This window comes from Jaculus jaculus, chromosome 18, assembly GCF_020740685.1.
Source record: "Jaculus jaculus isolate mJacJac1 chromosome 18, mJacJac1.mat.Y.cur, whole genome shotgun sequence".
In the NCBI taxonomy this organism is placed as follows: Eukaryota; Metazoa; Chordata; class Mammalia; order Rodentia; family Dipodidae; genus Jaculus; species Jaculus jaculus.
This window is the reverse complement of record NC_059119.1, coordinates 46,385,401-46,406,233: the sequence shown is the minus strand read 5'-3', so window position 1 is coordinate 46,406,233 and position 20,833 is coordinate 46,385,401. Positions and strand designations below refer to the sequence as shown.

General features: G+C 49.7%; 1 protein-coding gene across 1 annotated transcript in view; it reads left to right on the top strand.

The window, feature by feature from the left end:
• The first annotated feature begins 3,084 nt into the window (after positions 1–3,084).
• The window catches only part of Ttc7a (tetratricopeptide repeat domain 7A), a 115,459-nt gene continuing 97,710 nt past the window's right edge, over positions 3,085–20,833 (top strand). Inside the window, exon 1 of the mRNA XM_045137642.1 lies at positions 3,085–3,198. The gene's annotated coding sequence lies outside the window, so the exon portion shown is untranslated. The remainder of the gene's footprint in view (positions 3,199–20,833) is intronic.

The following is a 20,833-nucleotide window of genomic DNA, read 5'->3' as shown; positions in this document are numbered from 1 at the left end:
GAGAGAGAGAATGGGCATGCCAGGACATCCAGCCACTGCAAACAAACTCCAGATGCATACGCCCGCCCCCTTGTGCATCTGGCTTATGTGGGTCCTGGGGAATTGAACCTGGGTCCTTTGGCTTGGCAGGCAAGTGCCTTAACCACTAAGCCATCTCTCCAGCCCCAGGGTAGAATCTCTGACACCTAAAGGGAAAGATATTGGGAAGGGCCTATGTGAGCATTCTGCTTTGAAGATATGTGGTTGGTGTGTGAGGTGGCAGACTAGTGGTCTAGGTTAGGATCGGCGCCATGAAGAATGGGGTGGAAGGGAGTGAGAGCCTTAAGAGTCCAGAGCTGGGGGCTGGAGAGATGGCTTAGTGGTTAAGGCGTTTGCCTGCAAAGCCAAAGGATCCCAGTTCGATTCTCCAGGACCCACATAAGCCAGATGCACAAGGGGGTGCATGCATCTGGAGTTTGTTTGCAATGACTGGAGGTCATGGCATGCCCATTCATTCTCTCTCTATCTCTCCTTCTTTCTCAGATAAATAAATAAATTAATTAATTTAAAAAAAAAAAGAGTCCAGAGCTGGGGCTGGAGAAATGGCTTAGCAGTTAAGGCACTTTCCTGTAAAGCCCAAGGACCCACGTTCAATTCCCCAGGATCCACGTAAGCCAGATGCACAAGGAGGTGCGTGTGTCTGGAATTCGTCTGCAGTGGTTAGAGGCCCTGATGTGCCCATTCTCCCTCTTTCTCTCCCCTCCCTTTCTCTCTCTAAAAAGAATAAAAAAGAACCAGGCGTGGTGGCGCACACCTTTAATCCCAGCACTTGGGAGGCAGAGGTAGGTGGATCGCCGTGAGTTCGAGGCCACCCTGAGACTACAGAGTGAATTCCAGGTCAGCCTAGACTAAAGTGAAGCCTAAGGACCCCAGTTTGAGGCTCGATTCCCCAGGACCCACGTTAACCAGATGCACAAGGGGGCGCACGCGTCTGGAGTTCGTTTGCAGTGGCGCGCCCATTCTCTCTCTCTCTGCCTCTTTCTCTCTCTGTCTGTCGCTCTCAAATAAACAAACAAACAAACAAACAAAAAAAGAAAAAGAAAAGAGTCCCGGAGCCACCAAACCTTGCCTGCTATGCAAATGGAAGAGCCAGTGCCATCTGTTGTCCAGTTGAGCCTTTCCAGTGTAGTAACCAGTCATGGCCTTGGCACAGGGATTCTCAGCTTTGGCACGACTGACTTTTTATAGTCTAGAACCTTCTTTGCTGTGGGGACTGCCCTAGTACTGTATGAAATTAGGAGCACCCCTGGCCTCTGCCTCTGGATATCCAAAGTACCCTACACCCCAATGGGTGACAACCAAAGCTGTCTCCTTAGATAGCCAAATGTCCTCCGAGGGCTCAATCAGCCTCCTGTGGAGAGCCACCGCTCTGAGGTCCGTCTGCTTGACTGGGCATCAGGAAGGCAGCAGAAGAGATTGCAGCAGGACTCAGTGCACCCCATTCCCTGATAAAGAGACCACTTGGGAAGTTGACTGAGTTGACCTCACGAAGGTCACTTGGATCTCTGTTAGACGGCAGTGTTATGGGAATAACATGTCATGGGAATTACTGGCTCAAGGGAGACTTCCATGAAAATTGATGGAATGTCCCACTTAGCTGGAAGCCTAAGGCTTTAGACCTGGAGGGAGAATCAAGGCGATGAGTTATAATGGCGTCCAGGGCTGGGATGGCCCTCTGGTGGCGACAGGCGTACAGGTGACCCTATAGCTGACATATCCAGCTAAGGGAAGGCAAGCCGGGGAATTGTGCGCACAGACCTGTGGCCCCTCCTCAGACCCAGTCTTAACTTGTAAGGCACTGAGAACCTTTCAAATCTATTTTCTTTCTTTTTTTTTTTTCTTTCTGAGGTAGGGTCTCACTGTTGCCCAGGCTGACCTGGAATTCACTATGTAGTCTCAGGGTAGCCTCGAACTCATAGGGATCCTCCTACCTCTGCCTCCTGAGTGCTGGGATTAAAGATATGCACCATCATGCTTGACTTCTTAAAGTATTTTTCTTTCTCTCCTTTCCTTTCTTTCTTTTTTTGCTTGTTTTTTTGAGGTAGGGTCTCACTCTAGCTCAGGCTGACCTAGAATTCACTATGTAGTCTCAGGGTGACCTTGAACTCACAGGGATCCTCCTACCTTTGCCTCCCGAGTGCTGGGATTAAAGGCGTGCACCACCATGCCCAGCCAGTATTTTTTAAATTATTTATTTATTTGAGAGAAAGGAGAGAGAGAGAGAGAATGGACACGCCAGGGCCACAAGGCACTGCACATGAACTCCAGATGAATACGCCACTGTGTACATCTGGCTTACACGGGTACTGTGGAGTTGAACCTGGATCCTTAGGCTTTGCAGGCAAATGCCTTAACTGTCAATCCATCTCTTTAGCCCTCATTGGTTTTTAGAAAAAGAAAATCATACACATGCATATGAACACACTGAAAAGTATGGGACATACATGTGAGAATGTTTATAATGGGGCTGGAGAGATGGCTTAGTGGTTAAGACACTTGCCTGAAAAGCAATTCGATTCCTCAGGACCCACGTAAGCCATCTTTCCAGCCCTATTTTGATTTTTTTTTTGTTGTTGTTGTTTGTTTTGTTTTTCAAGATAGGGTTTCAGTCTAGCCCAGGCTGACGTGGAATTTACTATATAGTCTCAGAGTGGCCTCAAACTCACAGTGATCCTCCTACCTCTGCCTTCCAAGTGCTGGAATTAAAGGCATGCGCCACCACGCCCAGCCTTATTTTGATTTTTTTGTTTGTTTGTTTGTTTTTGGAGGTAGGGTCTCTAGCTCAGGGTGACCTGGAATTCACTGTGGAGTCTCTGGGTGGCCTTGAACTCATAGCTATCCTCCTGCCTCTGCCTCCGAGTGCTGGGATTAAAGGCATGCACCACCACGCCCAGCTGGCTTGAGTTTTGTCGAGCCTTGCACCATTGCCCCTGAAGCAGCAGTGACTGGGGTGACCATTGGTGGGGGGGCTCCCCTCTACCTGGGATGACTCTTGCTTTAGACTCTTGTGTCTCTGAACCCTCCCTTTCTGTTTCTTTCTCAGACCTCCAACAGCGGCACGTCAAGGCACCTGAAAGGTTGTCCGCATGTGGACTATGAACTTACCTACTTCCTGGAAGCCGCCCTCCAGAGCGCTTACGTGAAGAACCTGAAGAGGGGGTAGGTGGCCGGCTGCCAACCAGGCCCTGGGCATTTCTCTCCGGGCCTGGTACTTCCCACGCGGTACATGTGCGTGCGTGCGCACACTCTCCCAGAGGATCGCAGAGGGCTGGCTCTGGTCCTGTGGGGTCAGATGGAGGTGTAGAGAGGCCCAAGCGTGGGGACTGCTGAAGCCATAAAACCCGTACGTGCCAGGGAGAAAGAATCCTTTTTTTTATTTTGCTTATTTTTATTTATTTATTTAAGAGCAACAGAGAGAGAGAGAGAGAGAGAGAGAGAGAATGTGGGTGCACCAGGGCCCCCAGCCACTGCAAACGAACTCCAGACACATGCACCCCCTTGTGCCTCTGGCTAAAGTGGGTCCTGGGGAATCGAGCCTCGAACTGGGGTCCTTAGGCTTGACAGGCAAGCGCTTAACTGCTAAGCCATCTCTCCAGCCCTGAGAAAGAATCTTTTTTAAAATATATATTTTTTATTTTTATTTATTCATTTGACGGAGAAAGAGGGGGAGAGAGAAAAGAGGAGAGAGAGAGAGAGAGAATGGGTATGCCAGGGCCTCCAGCCACTGCAAACGAGCTCCAGATGTGTGCACCCCCTTGTGCATCTGGCTAATGTGGGTCTTGGGGAATCGAACCTGGGTCCTTTGGCTTTGCAGGCAAACGCCTTAACCATTAAGCCATCAGAATCTTTTGAGAGGTCAGTAAGAGCCCAGAGCAATAAGTTGATGCCCAAAACACTGAAGGCAAGGAGCTGGCCAGCTTAGTGGTCACTGTGGGCAAAGCCATTTTGTTCTCTTAGCCTTTGCTTCTTCAGAAATCTGGTGATTGGATTAATTCCTGCTTATTCTAGTCTTCAAGGGGCTATGCGGTATAAGGGAAAGGATGAGAAAGTAAGGGCTGGCGTCATTTTAAGGACTTATTTATTTATGTATTTGACAGAGAAAGAGGGAGAGAGAGAATGGGTGCGCCAGGGCTCCAGCACCTGCAAATGAACTCCAGAAGCGTGCTCCCCCTTATGCATCTGGCTAACGTGGGTCTTGGGGAATCAAACCTGGGTCCTTTGGCTTTGCAAGCAAGCGCCTTAACCGCTAAGCCATCCCTCCAGCCCCCAAGGGCCGGCATCATTTTGAGGATGCTGCCTCTGTCGAAGGAAGATCAGCGATCTTGCTTTCCCACATGTCTCTTGAGGCTTGCAGAGTAGCAACTTTGCTCATCTGCCTCTGTGAATAGTGCAGGTGGTGGCTGGTGCTCTGTCTCGGGCTGGGCGTGATGGTGTGTGTCTGGGGCGGGAAGGGCAAGGGGGGAAGAGGCTATAGAACCAGGAGGGTGCCCTGCAGGACAGTAGTGAGTCCACCCGGGTGAGGCTGGGTCCTCCCGGCAGCCTTGGTAGCAGAGATTTGGGGATCCCCCAGCCCCTTCCTCACCTTCTTCTCAGGAGGGTGTGGCTGGCAAGTGGAGCATGTTCATGGGTGCCGAGTGCAGTCCGACCCCACCCACGACTTTGTCACGGGCCTCACCTCACTCAGCTTCCCAGCCAGGGGATAGGTTGAGCCAGGCGGCCTTTGCCAACTCCTCCTCCTCAAAGTGACATGCTCCGAGGTCAGGTCACGGCAGTCTCTGAAAATCAAGGAGCATTTCTGGTGTGCTCTGTTCTGTTACATTCTACTTTATTCTTTCCATTTAACCTGTGTTTAGACATTTTTATTTATTTATTTATTTATTTATTTATTTATTTATTTATTTATTTATGTTGGTTTCTCGAGTTAGGGTCTCACTCTGGTCCAGGCTGACCTGGAATTCACTATGGAATCTCAGGGTGGCCTCGAACTCACGGCGATCCTCCTACCTCTGCATCCCGGGTGCTGGCATTAAAGGCGTGTGCCACCACGCCCGGCCTATTCATTTAGTTATTTGAGACAGAAAGAGGGAGAGAAGGAATGGGCACGCCAGGGCCTCCAGCCACAGCAAACGAACTCCAGACGCGTGCGCCACCATGTGTATCTGGCTTACATGGGACCTGGAGAATCGAACCTGGGTCCTTAGGCTTTGCAGGCAAACACCTTAACCTTCAATACCTTAAGCCATCTCTCCAGCCCCATTTAACTGTTTTTGATTCCTGCCCAAACTTACTCTTTCTTCCTACTCCATATTTTCTAAACAGACCACTTCTGTGATCAAAGGTGCATAATCAGGACTGCAGCATCACCTTCTAGAATGTTCTACAACCCAGTTCAGGATTGACACTAACCAGCATTACTGCAGCTCCCACAGGCTCAGTGCCGCAAGACTGTCCCCCACTTTAAATTTTTTTTATTTTTTTAATTTTTTTGAGGTAGGGTCTCACTCTAGCCCAGGCTGACCTGGAACTCACTATGAAGTCTCAGGGTGGCCTCAAACTCACGGCGATCCTCCTACCTCTGCCTCCCAAGTGATGGGATTAAAGGTGTGCGCCACCACGCCCGGCTTCTGTCCCCCACTTTAGATGCCACTGACAAGCTGAAGGCTCCCGTGTCACCCACAATTTCTGTCCTACTTGGGTTTCAGAAGTTCATGACTTGTCGGGTTCAGTAATTTACTAGAGGAGACCACAGGCCTGGGAACAGTTCACTTCCTAGGTGAATGGCTCTTCTCATGCGGTGATTCAGCCTTGGCACAGGCCCGGGGGAAGAGCTGCCCTGGGCATGCCGCTCTTCACAAGTCCCGCAGCCTGGCAGCTCTCCAGACCCAGTGCTGTTGATTTTTTAAAAATAATTTATCTTAGCCGGGCGTGGTGGCGCACGCCTTTAATCCCAGCACTTGGGAGGCAGAGGTAGGAGGATCGCCATGAGTTCAAGGCCACCCTGAGACTACAGAGTTAATTCCAGGTCAGCCTGGACCAGAGTGAGACCCTACCACGAAAAACCAAAAAAAAAAAAATAATAATTTATCTTATTTATTTGAGAGAGAGAGAGAGAATGGAGGACACCAGAGACATCAGCCTCTGCAAATGAACTCTAGACACATGTCCCCCACCACCTTGTGCATCTGGCTTAGGTGGATCCTGGGAAATCGAACCTGGGTCCTTTGGCTTGGCAGGCAAATGCTTTAACCGCTAAGCCATCCCTCCACCCCACTGCTGAGTTTTTAAATGGAAGGCATTGCATAGGCATAATTGATTGAGCCAGTGGTTATTGGTGATCAACTCAAATTTCAACCCCTCATTGACCCTTTATAGAGAAATTTTTTTTGGGGCCCCTGCTCTGGATAATCACTTAACAGTTTTTAGAATTTTTATATATTTTAGAAAAAGAGAATGGGCACACCAACGCCTCTAGCCACTGCAAACAAACTTCTCTCAGTACATATGTCTCTTTCTGTCCTTCAAAGAAGTAAATAAATTTTTTTTTAAACTTTTGCTGGTATGGTGGTGCACTCCTTTAATCCCAGCACTTGGGAGGCAGAGGTAGGGGGATGGCCGTGAGTTCGAGGCCACCCTGAGACTACATAGCAAATTCCAGGTCAGCCTGGGCTAGAGTGAGACCCTGCCTCGAAAATATTTATTTATTTATTAATTTGAGAGACAGAAAGAGATAGAGAAGCAGTGTGAGTGTGTCAGGGCCTCCTGCCACTGCACATGAATTACAGACACAAGTGGCACTTTGTGCATCTGGCTTTACATGGGTGCTGGGGAAGTGAACCGGGGCCATCGGGCTTTGCAAGCAGGCACTTTAACCACCGAGCAATCTGTCCAGCCCCTGAAGGTGCCCTTTACAAGCCAGTGCCTTTCACCACTGGGCCATCTTCCCAGCGCAGTGACGGGAACCGATGGGGCTGGAGGAAGTGAAGGCAGTTGGCATTCTCCAGACTGTCATCTGGAGCCCTTGTTTGGTGCCCCAGTGCTCTGGGCCTCCAACACAACCGGGCTCCGCGTTCCTGTCCAGAGGGGAATCCCTGTTCAACTCAGCACCCTCATGTGGTTATAGCTCCATCCCTTTCAGAGAGTGGGAAGCTTCTGAGCACCGTCCTTAACTTTTGGGAAGAGAAGCAAGTGGGGTTCCTTCCCAAATCTTGGAGCACACCTCAGTGACACCATGCTTTGGAGGTAGAAGTGGCTAAAACTGTAGGCAGGCCGGTGGCCTTGGGGAGGCCTGTGTCCTCCTTCCTTCTGTCTTTTTCTCCACTCCCCTCTCTCTTTTTTTATTTTTCTTTTGACTTCTTAACAATTTACTTTTATTTGAGAAAGAGAGAATGGGTGTGCCAGGGCCTCTAGCCACTGCAAACAAACCCCAGACACATGCACCACCTTGTGCATCTGGCTTAGCAAATCTCTCTAGCCCAAGGCTGTATGTATATGTATATGTATATATATACATAATATATATATTACACATACACACACACTGTGCAAGTGAACTCCAGACACATGCATCACCTTGTGCATCTGGCTTACGTGGGTCCTGGGGAATTGAACCTGGGTCCTTTGGCTTCGCAGGCAAGCGCCTCAACCGCTAAGCCGTCCCTCCAGCGCCTCTCCGCTGCACCCTTGATGTTGGGAGTGCTGTACAGGGGGTACTGAATGAGTGGGAGGGTACCAACCTGGAAGTGGTTGCCATTCCGGTTCCTCATGACTGGCAGGGCAGGGTGGTGGTGTCGCTTCAGAACCCCCCGTGGGAACAAATCCCTGCTCTGCTGACCAAGTTGCGTAGCTCAGGGCAAGTCCCTTGAGCTCTTCAACCTGCCTTCTTTTGAGAGGGACTCGGGTAACTTTGTTAGGTGGTTTAGGGTGACTGGACCCCAAAAGTAAAAAAGCAGAAATGTCCTTAAGTCTGCCCTTGCAATCTCCACTTTACACTTTACTAGCGATCAGAGAAGGATCTTTTTTTTTTTTTTTTTGGTTGTTGTTTTAAGGTAGGGTCTCACTCTAGTCCAGGCTGACCTGGAATTCACTATGGAGTCTCAGGGTGGCCTCGAACTTGTGGCGATCCTCCTACCTCTGCCTGATTAAGAGGCATGCGCCACCACTCCCGTGTTTTTTTTTTTTTTAATATTTTATTTATTTATTTACTTGGGAGGGAGGAAGAGGAAGATAGAGAGAGAGAATGGACAAGCCAGAGCCTTCAGCCACTGCACATGAATTCTAGACATATGCACCATCTTGTGTACCTTACTTGCGTACTGGGGCATCGAACTTGGATCTGCATGCTTAGCAGGCAAGTGCCTTAACTGCTGAGCCATCTCTCCAGCACCTCTCCCTACCTGTTGACTAAAGGAGTTCCCTAGATCTGTTTTTTTTTTTTTTTTCCAAATGAACCCCTATTGGAGGGAGTGCCCCTTTCCTAAAATTTAAACTTGATCATACCACTGTGATTGGTAAAGCTCGGCCCCTATCCCAGACCAGTCAGCCCTCACTCTGCCTCACCTGAGCCTGAAGGTGAAACCCGCCACCATAAAGTCACAGGTAGATCCTTATCGGTGGGCCAGGCCTCCTTGCCAACTGTTCATCTCTCCTGAACTTCCAGATTCCTGCCCTCTGCTCCCCCATGGGGCCTCTGCTCTTTGTACTGTACTTTTGTTTAAATCCCTTCTCAGGTTCCAAGACTCATGTTTATTCTCCTGCATGGCCTCACGGGACCATGTGGGTGCACCCATTTTCCCTTCCTTGGTTCGTGGATCCTCCCTCCGCCTTGTATATTCCTGAATAAAATGTAATGTCTTGTAAATTATCCTTCTTCAATTTGGTTTATCCAATTCTTTGGTTAAAAGCGAACACGAACTCGGGATCTGGGGCTTTCAGGATTATTCCTGAACTCAGTACCCTGTCACGTCCTCACGTGTGAGACAGGGGCAAGGGGGCCGTGCCTCGGCTTCAACAGTATTGGGGGGGGGGGGTCAAACCATAAATGGGCCCCTGGCCAGAGTGCTGTGTCCCAACTGCTTAGAACAGCAAAGCCAGGGCTCTTGACAGTTACTTTAATAATAATGATGATGATGATGATGGCAGCTATTATCATCATCATCACTTAAAAATTTTTTTTTAATTTTATTTATTTATTTATTTATTTATTTATTTATTTATTTGAGAGCGACAGACACAGAGAGAAAGACAGATAGAGGGAGAGAGAGAGAATGGGTGCGCCAGGGCTTCCAGCCTCTGCAAACGAACTCCAGACGTGTGCGCCCCCTTGTGCATCTGGCTAACGTGGGACCTGGGGAACCGAGCCTCGAACCGGGGTCCTTAGGCTTCACAGGCAAGCGCTAAACCGCTAAGCCATCTCTCCAGCCCCACTTAAAATTTTTTTTGTTTATTTTTATTTATTTATTTGAGAGCGACAGACAGAGAGAGAGAGAGAGAGAGTGGGCGCGCCAGGGCCTCCAGCTACTGCAAACGAACTCCAGACACGTGCGCCACCTTGTACGTCTGGCTTTTGTGGGTTCTGGGGAATTGAGCCTTGAACCGGGAACTTTAGGCTTCACAGGCAAGCGCTTAACCGCTAAGCCATCTCTCCAGCCCTGTCATCACTTTTTTTTTTTTTTTTTTTTGAGGTAGGGTCTCTCTCTAGTCCAGGCTGTTCTGGAATTCACTATATAATCTCAAGGTGACCTCCAACTCATACAGGATCCTCCTACCTCTGCCTCCTGAGTGTTGGGATTCAAGGCGTGCGCCACCATGCCCGGCTTAAGTTTCTTAAGTGTGAGTCTAGGCAGTGGTATTAATGTCGCCATTTGGGACAGCCGTGGATCTGGAGACCCCGGGAGCCCAGGTGCCTCCGTCAGTCCCCTCCATGGGTTTGCCTGTGTTTCTGTAACTCCCAGGGCCGGTTACACAGACTTGGAGGAGTCCTGCTTTTGGTGGAGTTTTTTGTTGTTGTTGTTGTTGTTTTGTCCTTGCTCAGGAACTGAGCGTAGGTTTCAAAGCCACTGCTCAGCAGGAGGTTCCTGTTTTGACTGCTCTGGTCCTGCAGCTAGGCTGCTCTGCTTGTCAGTGATAAGGCCCCTAGAGCAAATCTGGGGGTGCAGAGGAAACTCTGGCCTCAGCTGCCTGCCTCAGGGCTCCGTGTGAACCTGCACAGCAGGTTGGCTGTGACCTCTTCTATAAATAAGCTTTCAATCAGAGGAGCACCACCCATTATTCACAAAGTCGCTCTCGGAGACCCGGATGGCAGCTTCTCTATATAGTATTTGCTGTCTTCGTTTGGGCCTTACAATAAAGCTTATGGACCTTTGCAGTGGAGGGTGTAGGACTCCCAAGGGTCCTGGCAAGGTCAAAGGGAATAGTCTTTTTTTTTTTTAAATTATTTATTTATTTATTTATTTTATTTGACAGAGAAAGAGAGAGAAAGGGAGGAAGGGAGAGAGAGAGAATGGGTGCGCCAAGGCCTCCAGTCACTGCAAACGAACTCCAGAAGCATGCGCCTCCTTGTGCATCTGGCTTACGAGGGTCCTGGGGAATCAAACTGAGGTCCTCAGGCTTTGCAGACAAACACCTTAACCACTAAGCCATCTCTCCAGCCTGGGGATGTTCTTTTCTTATCTATGGACCTGTGGAGAAGTTCATGGAATGAAGACCATTCTACTTTCAATGTTTGTCTCCATCCGTTCATTGAATGATATTCCTTATAGTTCATACCACCTATTACATGCTGAATTCCCACCAGACATTTCCTTTTGAAAAATATTGGTTTATGTGGGGGTGGAGAGATAGCTTGGTGGTTAAGGCGCTTGCCTTCATAGCCAGAGGACCCAGGGTCAATTCCCCAGAACCCACATAAGCCTGATGCACAAGGGGCACATGTGTCTGGAGTTCGTTTGTAGTGGCTGGAGGCCCTGGTGCGCCCATTATCTTCCCTTCCCTTCCCTCTCATTCCCTTCCCTTCCCTCCCTCCCTTCCTCTCCCCTCCCCTTCTCTCTCTCTTTCTCTGTTCGCAAATAAAATAACTATTAGTTTATTTTAAGTTAATTATAACAGGTTATTCTCTTTTATCCCCTTATCCCGGCTCCCATTATCCTGGAGACCCTCTTCACTGGGTTATATGGTATTCACTGTAGGGTCTTAAAGGCCTCAGTCAGTCCCTGTGGGGACTGTGCCTCCGGATATTCCTACCCATCCTGTGGCTCTTACAGTCTTTCTGCCCCCTCTTCTGCAGTGTTCCCCGAGCCATAGCAGGTTTTTCTCAGTCTAATTTAGTGTTGCGCTCTCTGTAGCCTCTGGATTTCTGTTTTGATAGGTTTTTTTTAAATTTTTTTTTTTAATTTATTTGAGAGCGACAGACACAGAGAGAAAGACAGATAGAGGGAGAGAGAGAGAATGGGCACGCCAGGGCCTCCAGCCTCTGCAAACGAACTCCAGACGCGTGCGCCCCCTTGTGCATCTGGCTAACGTGGGACCCGGGGAACCGAGCCTCGAACCGGGGTCCTTAGGCTTCACAGGCAAGCGCTTAACCGCTAAGCCATCTCTCCAGCCCTTGATAGGTTTTGATTGATCACTGGAGCTGGTTGTCAGGCTAGCGGTAAGAGCAGCGTCCATGTCGTCACTTCCCCTGCAGTTTCTCCCGGGCTGTGGCAGACGTGGTAGAGGGGGCACATCCCATGGTGGGCAGTTGGCTACCTCCTTGTCTTATCGATGGATCTTGGATCTCCTCTGTTTTCTCTGCCATCTGCAAAATAAAGCAGATTCTCCACATAAGAATGAGAGCAGCTTGATTTAAAAAGGGGGTATGCAAGCCGACGTGGTGGCGCACGCCTTTAATCCCAGCACTTGGGAGACAGAGGTAGGAGGATTGTGTGAGTTCAAGGCCACCCTGAGACGACATAGTGAATTTCAGGCCAGCCTGGGCTAGAGTGAGACCCTTCCTTGAAAAAAACAACAAAAAAAAGGGTGGGTGGGAGGTAATGCAAATTTGAAAGTTTTTGTTGCTTTGGGGTGTGTGAACCCAGTCTTTTTTTTCAAATTTTTATTAACAACTTCCATGATTATAAAAAATTTCCCATGGTAATACCCTCCCTCCCCCCACTTTCCCCTTTGAAACTCCATTCTCCATCATATCCCCTCCCCCTCTCAATCAGTCTCTCTTTTATTTTGATGTCATGATCTTTTCCTCCTCTTATGATGGTCTTGTGTAGGTAGTGTCGGGCACTGTGAGGTCATGGATATCCAGGCCATTTTGTGTCTGGAGGGAGCACGTTGTAAGGAGTCCTACCCTTCCTTTGGCTCTTACATTCTTTCTGCCACCTCTTCCGCAATAGACCCTGAGCCTTGGAAGGTGTGATCGAGATATTGCCGTGCCGAGCACTCGGGTCACTTCTTTCCAGGACCATGATGCCTTCTCCCACTTTTTTTTTCAAGACAGCAGTGGGGGTTTTCTCTCTCACATCTCTGAGTTTCCTGGCAAGGGGATTCTGACTTGGTTTCTAGTATCAGATATGAGTTCTCTCCCCACTGAGCGGGGTCTCAGGACCAAGCAGAGAACAGTCGGTTCCCCGCAGAGGCTGCATGCCACTGACGCACCAGCGTGTACTCCTTACCCAGCTGGTTGATTCCATTGTCTGCAGGGTCTCCTGCTTGTTCCTGGTGTTGGTGGCTGTTTTCCTTCAGTGGCTCCCACAGGGCTTCCCAGCACTGAGAGGGCCAGCAGGAGGAAGCTAAGTTTCCCTTTCCGTTCCAGCATGATAATCTGAGTCTAGGCATTTCTTAAGTGCTTTGCTTATATACTTCTGGCCTTCCAACAGCCCTCTGAAATAGGTATCGTAGTTAGCAGCTCTACTTTGCATGGGGGAAACTGAGGCACAGAGAACAAAAGTAGCCAGGATTAGGCATGTGGGGTCCATTTGGAACTGACCTGCCCCTCCCCCACCTTCTTGAGCCAGGATCTCGTGTAGCCCAGGATAACCTTAAACTCCTGATCTCCCTGACTCCATATTCTCTGCGATTATAGACGGGTACTACCTATATCCCATCACGTGGTGCTCAAGATCAAACCAGGGCTTTGCGCGTGTCAGGCGGGCAATTCTGCCAACTAAACTACATCCCGGGGCTGGAGAGATGGCTTAGCGGTTAAGTGCTTGCCTGTGAAGCCTAAGGACCCCAGTTTGAGGCTCAATTCCCCAGGACCCACGTTAGCCAGATGCACAAGGGGGCGCATGCATCTGGAGTTCCTCTGCAGTGGCTGGAGGCCCTGGCGCACCCATTCTCTCTCTTTCTGTCTTTCACTCTCAAATAAATAAGAATGAACAAAAAAAAAAAAAAGAAAAAAGAAAAAACTACATCCCAGCCTAGAGCGGCACTTATTAGAAAAGAACTCAGTTTTTGTTTATATGTACGTAAATGTGGAAAACACGGTGTGGGCACAGATGCATGCGTCCCGTGTGTGGGAGGCCAGAGGAGGATGTCATGTGTCCTCTGTCCCTCTTCCTCCTTACTGCCTTGAGAATGGGTCTCTCATTGAACTTGGAGCCCTGCACTTCTGTTTTGTTTTGTTTCCAGCTAGACGGGGCCGACCAGTAAGTCCCAGCAATCCTCATGTTTATTAGCTCCCCCGCCCCCAGCGCTAGAATTATAGGCATGTCCAGTTTAAAATTTGCTTAATATCTCACGAACACTTTTTTAATTAATTAATTTATTTATTTGACAGAGAAAGAGGGAGAGAGAGAGAGAAAGAGAGAGAGAATGGGTGCACCAGGGCCTCCAGCCACTGCAAACGAACTCCACCCCTTGTGCATCTGGCTAACGTGGGTCCTGGGGAATCGAACCTGGGTCCTTTGGCTTTGCAGGCAAATGCCTTAACTGCTAAGCCATCTCTCCAGCCCTTTTTATTTATTTTAATTTTACTTATTTGAGGGAGAGAGAGAGAGTGAAGGGGTCAGATAGAGAATGTGTGTGCCAGAGCCTCCAGCCACTGCAAACGAACTCCAGACGCGTGCACCACCTTGTGCACCTGGCTTAACGTGGGTCCTGGGGAATCAAAGCTGAGTCCTTTGGCTCTGCAGGCAAGCGCCTTAACCACTAAGCCATCTTCCCCAGCCCCTGCCCAGCTTTTCACATGGGTGCTTGGCGTCGACCTCGGGTCATCTTGCTTGTTCATCGAGTGCTTTTATGCTCTGAGCCATCTCCGCAGCTCTGGTGCCCACAGTGAAAGTCTCACTGTGACCCTCTTGGACCCCGGAGACGCGGCAGCTCAGTGTTGGCTTCCCCGAATGTGTCTGTCTGTGCTTGGTGCTGTGCTCTGTCTGCTGGTGTGGAAAGTCTGGGTGTTAGAGGAAGTGAGGTGGGGCCTAGGAGCTGGAGGCTGTTTAGTGACCCTGAACAAGTTCCTTCTCCACCCTCCAGCCCCGCTCCCTCCCCTCTTGATGGCTTCCTTTATCAAACATCCGGGGACTGTGAAGGGTCAGGCAAGGAAAGGACTTAGCCTGGGGAGGTGCCCACTGCTGCTTCTCACATTTCATTTTCTGCGGGGGATAGTGAGGTTAAGATGAACATCAGGGGCTGGGAGATGGCTTAGCGGTTAAGCGCTTGCCTGTGAAGCCTAAGGACCCCGGTTCGAGGCTCGGTTCCCCAGGTCCCATGTTAGCCAGATGCACAAGGGGACGCACGCATCTGAAGTTTCTTTGCAGTGGCTGGAGGCCCTGGCGTGCCCATTCTCTCTCTCTCTCTCTCTCTCCCTCTTTCTTTCTCTGTCTGTCACTCTCAAATAAATAAATGAAAAAGAATAATTTTTTTTTTTCAGAAAAGAAGATGAACATCAAGGACAATGAGTAGAAAAGGAGGGACCAGCGTGGCTATCAGTCACCTGCTGGGTGCCAGGGTACAGTGTGTTTTGTGACAAAGGTCGTATGACCCCCCTTCACTTTTTTTTTAAAATATATTTTATTTATTTGAGAGAAAGAAAGAGGGAGAGAGCGAGAGAGAATGGGCACACCAGGGCCTCCAGCCACTGCAAATGAACTCCAGATGCATGTGCCACCTTGTGCATCTGGCTTACGTGGGTCCTGGAGAGTCGAACCGGGATCCTTTGGCTTTGCAGGCAAACGCCTTAACCACTAAACCATTTCCCCAGCCCTCCACTTCTTTTTTTTTTTAATTAAGTAATTAATTTATTTATTTGAGAAAGAGATAGAGAGAGAGAGAGAGGAGTCAGAGAGAGAGAGAGAGAGTGAAGGAGGGAGAAAGAGAGAGAGAGAATGGGTGCACCAGGGCCTCCAGTCACTGCAAATGAACTCCAGATACATGCGCCGCCTTGTACATCCAGCTTACGCGGGTCCTGGGGAGTCGAACCTGGGTCCTTTGGCTTTGCAGGCAAACGCCTTAAACGCTACCTCCCCCCTCCACCTCTTCACTTCTGGGGGTTGGGAGCTCAAAGAGGCGAGTCACTGGCCCACGCCTACCCACTAGGACGATAGCTCTGTGCCCTGAAACCCCCAGTCCCTTTCCAAGGGTTTGGGTGTGGAAGTGGAGCCTGGGGGAGTGTGTGGAGAAGGACAGGGCCCTGGTGAAGGTCAGGTCCTGAGTGCACAGTCCCCTTCGCCCCTTTGTGACCAGGTGTCACATACTCAAGGTGGCTCCAAGGCCCGTTAAGTCCTGTCGTCGTTTTTCAGCTCCACCTCCCTCCCCACTTGTTCCCATCGGGACCCTCAGGCCAGGCTGGAGAGAGCGGTGAGTGTGAGCATGTGAGTGTGCACAAAATGCCCATGCCAGCAGGACCATTCGTCAGCCATCATTCCCGACAGATGCTCCTCTGTTCCTGGAACTTAGCGCCCCTCCCTTCCTCTCTCCCCCTTTCTCGCTCGCCCCCTCCCTCGCTCTCCCCGCTTTTCCCTTTGAAGCACACATTGGCCAAGATACTGGCCCCGCCCCACCCACTCCAGCAGCAGCGCACGAGGAGGAATGGAAATTAATCATCATTTCTTTCCAAGTAAACAACCCCAACACTCCAAGCCTCCACATGTGAGTTAGCAGTCCCCAGGACACGTGGACAAGTTTACTCAGCCCCTCTGTCTCATTTTCCTTGGCCCCACGTATTGGCCTCTGAATTTGACAGACAGATTGAAAGCAGGGAGCTGTAGCCCCCCCGAACCCTGCCAGATTACGAATAATCTCTTGGAAGCTTTCCCTCATCATGGTAGCCAGTGTGTGCTCACTGCCCGACCGGCAGAATGCTGTGTAATCCTCGTGAAGCAAGAACAGATACAATCCTCTTTTTCCTTTTTATGTTTTTTTTTTTTTTTTCGAGGGAGGGTCTCGCTCTAGCCCAAGCTGACCTGGAATTCACTGTGCAGTCTCAGGGTGGCCTCGAGCTCATGAAGGTCCTCCTACCTCTGCCTCCGGAGTTCTGGGATTAAAGGCGTGCGCCACCACGCCCTTATCCTTCTCGTTGAGGATTTGATGTGATTAATGAGTGTGGTCTTATTCATCGCACCCACTAGGTGACATTTACTTGACTCACCCACCCCCCCCCCATGCCAAGCCCAAAGGGTGGAGATTGGAAAAGTCTGAAAAAAATTCCTCCTGAAAAAAAAAAAATCCTCCGCTGCCGTTCTCTGCCACTAGGGGTCAGCCAAGGACTCCAGTTGGAGCAGTTGGCATTTCCGTGGCAGCTGGGCCATTGGGAGCAGGCTTGGAGGGAGGGGCGCTGACAGACAGCCAGACCCAGAGTCGGGGGTGGAGTGGGGGGAGAGGCTCAGAAAACAGCTTGTTTCTGTGTGAAGCAATGGGTGAGGCAGCAGGGGTCTAGGAGTGGGAGCAAGGCAATGCCAAGAAAGCTGGTTGTCCTCATCAGCTGCTCTGACCTCACTAAGGACCCATGGCCTGGGCATCTGCCAAGGACAAAAGTATGAGCTGACTCTGCTCCTTCACCCATCCTGGGCAAGGGACCATTTCCCTTTGGGTTGGTCCCTGCCCCCCGCCCCACCCCATTCTTTGGCCTAGAGCTAGCACCACCCATTCTCTGCTTGGGATTGGCATGACTTTAGGTCTTGTGGCCTGAACCTGGTGGGCTTTTTTATACTAGTTCTTTCAAAGACTTTTTTTTTTTTTTTTTTGAGGTAGGGTCTCACTCTAGACCAGGCTGACCTGGAATTCACTATGGAGTTTCAGGGTGGCCTCGAACTCACGGCGATCCTCCTACCTCTGCCTCCCGAGTGCTGGGATTAAGGGCGTGTGCCATCACAACCAGCTCAAAGACTGTTTTAAGTGCTAAAACAACTTGACCTTACTGTACCCAAACCAAGCAACAGAGAAGGGAGTGTTTCCTATGGGAGTTCCTGTCCAGGGCCAGGCAGGTTGTTCAGTCTTGTGAAGGTTCTGTCCCTTCCTGTGGTGTATTCTCAATCTTTCTCTCTCTCAATCACACACACACACACACACACACACACACACACACTTACTCCACCTTGCTGAGTCTGAAAGCAAACTGTCACCTGAGGAAACGCAGCGCGTGTCATTCCTGTGACCCCATTGAGAAGTAAATGCCCTTGGTGGTAGTTTGTCATGTTTGAAGCAGCTGCATGTGCAGAACATTCTGCGCTCTTCCGGGTCTTTGACCAGAAACCTCATGTGAACAATTCCAGCCCTCCACTGGTTAGGGCTGTATGCCCCAGTATTCATTCGGTGATAAACTCCATGGAGTTTTGTTCTTCTTCAAATTGTTATTAACAACTTCCATGATTATGAAAAATATCCCATGGTAATACCTTTCCTCCTCCCACTTTCCCCTTTGAAACTCCACTCTCCATCATATCCCCTCCCCCTCTCAATCAGTCTCTCTTTTATTTTGATGTCATCATCTTTTCCTCCTATTATGATGGTCTTGTGTAGGTAGTGTCAGGCACTGTGAGGTCATGGATATTGGATATCCAGGCCATTTTGTGTCTGGAGGGAGCACGTTGTAAGGAGTCCTACCCTTCCTTTGGCTCTTACATTCCTTCTGCCACCTCTTCCTTGTTAGACCCTGAGCCTTGGAAGGTGTGATAGAGATATTGCAGTACTGAGCACTCCGGTCACTTCTTTCCAGCACCATGATGCCTTCTGAGTCATCCCAAGCTCACTGCCATCTGAAAAGAGAAGGTTCTCTACCAAAAGTGAGAGTAGCATTAATATAAGGGTATGAACATTAAGAGAAGTGCTTACTGGGCAGTTTGATGAGCATAGTATATACATTTAGCCAGACAGCAGCAGACATTACACCCCTAGGGCTCATGACTACCCCTGTTTTAAGTTTTCAGTATCAGGGATGTATTCCCTCCCATGGAGCGGGCCTCCAGTCCAATTAGAGGGCAGTTGGTTTCAAATGAAACCACCTCTGCCGACTCATTGGGCCTCTACTGTGTGCAGAGCAATTTCATGAGTTCTGAGGAAATCTAACTTCACAGGCTGTGGCCCTCCTATGCACAAGGCCACGGGTGGGACGTTCGCTCGCTCAGCCGCTCTTCATTTACTCCCCGGAGTGTTTATTGACTTGCCTGTTGCAAGCAGGCCAGCTGACCAGGCACTTAGTATGCAGAAGGCACTTTGTAATGTGACTTGGTGAATTGAGTCCCTAGGAGTTCTGGGGTTCCGATAGCCAGGAGAGGAAAATGTAAGCGTGCAGGTGGAGAGACTCAGGGTGCCTTTCTCAGGGGTTTCGGAGCTAAAAAGGAAGTGCAACCCGAGCCCTGGGCGCTTGCTGTGTGCCTGCCTTTGTCTTTGGGCAAATGTTGGTCTAAAAGGCAGGCACTCTCCTGGCTTCAGTTTTCCTTTTTTTTTTTAAAAAAAAGGAGACTTAGGGCTGGAGAGATGGCTTAGCGGTTAAGGCACATGCCTGCAAAGCCAAAGTATCCCGGTTCGATTCTCCAGGTCCCACGTGAGCCAGATGCACAAGGTGGCGCATGCATCTGGAGTTCGTTTGCAGTGGCTGGAGGCCCTGGCGCGCCCATTCCCTCTCTCTGTCAAATAAATAGATAAATAATTTTTTTTAATAAAGGAGATTTATTTATCCTTTTTTGGAGGGAGGGTTGGTTTCTAAAGGTAGGGTCTCACTCTAGCTCAGGCTGTCCTGGAATTCACAATGTAGTGTCAGGGTGACCTTGAACTCACGGTGATCCTCCCAAGTGCTGGGATTAAAGGCATGCACCACCACGCCCCGCCCCTTATTTATTTTTTATTGGAGAGAAAGAAAGAAGTAGATAGAGAATGGGCATGCCAGGGCTTCCAGCCACTGCAAACGAACTTCAGACATGTGTACTACCTTGTGCCTCTGGCTTCTGTGGGTCCTGGGGACTCAAACATGGGTTTTTAAGACTACACAGGCAAGCGCCTTAACCACTTGGCAATCTCTCTAGACTATTGTTTGTTTGTTTGTGGTGCTGTGTGGGAGCCCAGGGCCTCCTGTGTACTTGGCCAATGCTCTGCCCCTGAATTACATTTTTTTTTTTTTTTGAGGACCTTGTGCACACCACACATTCAGCCTGTATTGGGATGCTGGAACATGGTGAAGGATTTTTGGAAAAAGCATGCTTCTGTTACAAGGCTACCCCCTTGTACATCCCACTGGAGGCCTTCTTTTTTTATTTTAATTTTAATTTTTTGTTTATTTTTATTTATTCATTTATTTGAGAGCGACAGACAGAGAGAGGAAGAGGCAGAGAGAGAGATAGAGAGAATGGGCGCGTCAGGGCTTCCAGCCACCACAAACGAACTCCAGACACGTGCGCCCCCTTGTGCATCTGGCTAACGTGGGTCCTGGGGAATCGAGCCTCGAACCGGGGTCCTTAGGCTTCACAGGCAAGCGCTTAAGTGCTAAGCCATCTCTCCAGCCCCCACTGGAGGCTTTCTTAACCTGAGCCATTGCTCTTTCCCTACAAGTGCACCTCTTTCCTCTTCTCCTGCTCTTCCTCATTCTCCTTCTCTCTCTCTCTCTCAGCCTGGCCAATCAGACTTGACTTTAGCTGGTATAAACAGCTTCCTGCTTCCCCTCCCTGCCCCCCAACCATGCAGCGTGTGTTTGTGGGCCAGGATTTGTTTGAGGCCCTGTTTGGATATTGTTAAAAGTGGGCAGCTTGGCTCCGAAAGGTCAGCGGGAGAGGCGAGAACGAAGCGTTCTTTCAAGCTGGGCTTCGCACGGGGCAGCCAGAAACGGCACGGAAAAGCCTCAGCTCCACCTGGCACAGGCGGCTTTTGGCTGAGCCTCAATTGCTCAGCCATCTGGGCATTTGAGAAACCCCCATCTAGTAATTCCTCAGAGGGGCAAGCTGAGGCAGAGAGGCATTCCCCACATGGCAGAGCCGAACACAGGCTGCGATCCCAAAAAAAAATCTTCCTGTGTGGCCCTGACCATTGGAACCTTTCTGTGGATTGCTTCTTCTAAAGGCATTCAATGAAATAATAATAATAAAATGGGATTTACTGAAAACATGCCTGAGGGTGATGATTTTCTTTGCTCAAATATTCCTACGAGCTTGTTTAGATGCCCAAATCCCTTATAGATCTGCACACAGGAAAATGACATGGCTCTGGAACACGGGATCTTGTTAACATGGAGCAACGGCTCTTGTGTGTGGACTGGTCACGACCTGGGCATCAGCGTTCCCCCCAGCCCCCAGGAGATGCCCGTCTGCTGGGCTAGGACTGATGCTGATGATAAGACTGAAGGCTGAATCCATCAACAGTGACAGGAAGGACACTTTATGAC